A 2,500-nucleotide genomic window follows, 5' to 3' on the forward strand; every position below is an offset into this window, starting at 1 on the left:
GAAGTAAGTATGACTGTGGCTGAGAAGAGACGTGCATATGAAGTGTGGCTGCAGAGGAATAGATTAAAATGTCATATGAAAGGTATAAGGAAAAGAGGAATAGGGCGAAAAGGGCCATGCGTTATGCTAAAGTGGCAGCAGATGGAGAGGTGTTGTAGCGGAAGACAGAGAATTTTCAACAGAATAAGAAAATGTTCTGGAAGGAGGTGAAAAGGGTGCGAAAGGTGTGAGAGTCTGGGATAGGAAGAACTGAGTAAAAGCAGAGGATGGAAGGATGTTAACTGAGATGGATGCAGCAAGGAAGAGATGGGCAGAGTATTTTGAAAGATTGTTGAATGTAGAGGAGGAAAGGGTGGCTGAGACTATGGCGGATGGAAGGGTGCAAGGAATAAATGTGTTGGGAGAGTTGAATGATTCTTTGATCACGAAGGAGGAAGTGGAGAATAAGAAGAAGGAGATGAAAACAGGGAAAGCTGCAGGCATGAATGGGTGTGCTGTGAAATGCCTTGAAAGCAGTGGTGGAGTGACTATTGTTGACTGGTTAGTAAGGACTGCAGCTAATGTGTGCTTTGTGAAATGTATGGTGCCAATTGACTGGGCAAGTGCTTGTGGTATCCCATTGTATAAAGGCAAGTGTGTATATGAGGTAAGCATGAATGTACTAGCTTTAGGGGTATAAGTCTGTTGAGTGTTGTAGGTAAGATGTATGGTAGAGTGTTAATTATGAGAGTTAGAGAGGGTACATGATGGAGTAGGGATTACAGTGATGGAGCAGTGTGGTTTTAGGAGAGGGAAGGGGGACACGAGGATCATGTGCTTGCTGTGAGACAAGTGTAAGAAAAGTATTTAGTGAAAGGCAGTGATGTGTTTTTGGCATTTTATGGATTCAGAGAAAGTGTATGATAGAATTGATAGGGAGGCTTTGTGGATTAGTTTTAAGATTGTATGGACTTGATGGCAGGTTACTGCAAGGTTGAAAAGTTTTTATGTAAATAGTAGAGCGTGTGTAAGAGTGGAAAATATGAGTGATTGGTTTCCCGTGAGAGTGGGACTGCGACAGGGATGTGTGATGTCGTCTTGGTTGTTTAATATTTACATTGATGGTGTTGTAAGGGAGGTGAATGCAAGAGTTTTCGGTGGAGGTCTGAGTCTGGTGAATGTTGAGGGTGGAGAGTGGAATCTGAAGCAGCTGCTGTTTGCAGATGACATCTGCACTGTATGGCTGATTCATAGGAGAGATTGAGACAGTTGGTGGAGGAGTTTGGAAGGGAAGATGTGGAAAAGGAGGAAATTGAAAGTAAATGTGAATAAGAGTAAAGTGATGAAGTGTACGAGGTTGGTATATGGTAGGGGGAAGAATATAGTTTTGAATGCCAGTTGCTTGAGGAGGTAGGGTGTTTTAAATATTCAGGGTGTCACATGTTGCTGTGGATGGAAGAAGGATGCAGAAGTGAAGTTTAGAAATAAATAATGTAGGAAAGGTGCTGGGAGGAATGAAAAAGGTGTTTAGATGTCGTTCGCTTAGAATAGATGCAAAAGAGAAGGCTGTATGAGGGTAAGTGGTGAAGGACTGCTTTATATGGGGCTGAAACATGGAATATGGGTGTAGCAGAGAGGAAATGTTTGAATGTAATGGAGATGAGGTGTCTGAGAGGCATGTGGTAGAGCAGTTTATGGATCTAGTATGAAATGATGAAGTGCGAAGTGAACTGGAGCTGTTTGGGGAGATGGCTGGCAAGAGTTGAGCAGAGGGTGTTGTGATGGTTTGGGCATATGGAGAGAATGGATACGAGCGATTGGTGAAAAAGATAACTAGATCTGATGTGAGAGGTGTAAGGCTGAGAGGAATACCACGAATAGGATGGATGGACAGTGTGAAGAGAGGAGTTTGATGCGAGAGGGATGTCTGTCAAGCAAGGAAGAGTGGCTGTGTGTGGCTAGAAATAAATGGAGAGAACATTGTGAATGAATAAATGATGACGCAGCCCTGAGGGGGATATTCTCCCGCATTTGGTCTGATCAGCTAGTCAGGTCAGGTGCGGGTAAAGGGGGATGGGTCTGTTATGATGCGGCAGGGGTAAACCAGCTCTGCTGTCGTGAGCCCTGCTGCGGATGTCACTGATTGCATTGCGCAGTTGGACCCTTGTGCGGTGTGGTGCGGTGAGGATCTGTCCGTTCTCCCCTTTGGGGCTAAGATGCGAATGAATGTGTTTGAATGTGGATGAGTAAATGGGGAGTGTGTCTGTCCTGTCTCGGCTACCTCCCTTTCCTTGGGGGAAGCAGCCTAGGTATATAGATAGATAGATAGCAGGGTTATTAATAATTCTACCAGCTTTGTTCTGAAATTTGTCTAGTTGCTCTAGTGCAACCTCTCCACATTCATTCCACAAGGGTGAGCACATTCCATCTGAAAGCGTACATGACTCTTAAAAACTATAGCTAACTACTGTCGGTGAAGAAGCTACGAGCTGTACAATAATCCAAGTTTCTTTGAGGCGGT

This window comes from Coenobita brevimanus, chromosome 43 (genome assembly GCF_032717465.1).
Source record: "Coenobita brevimanus isolate Jiangsu-jjx chromosome 43, ASM3271746v2, whole genome shotgun sequence".
Classification (NCBI taxonomy): Eukaryota; Metazoa; Arthropoda; class Malacostraca; order Decapoda; family Coenobitidae; genus Coenobita; species Coenobita brevimanus.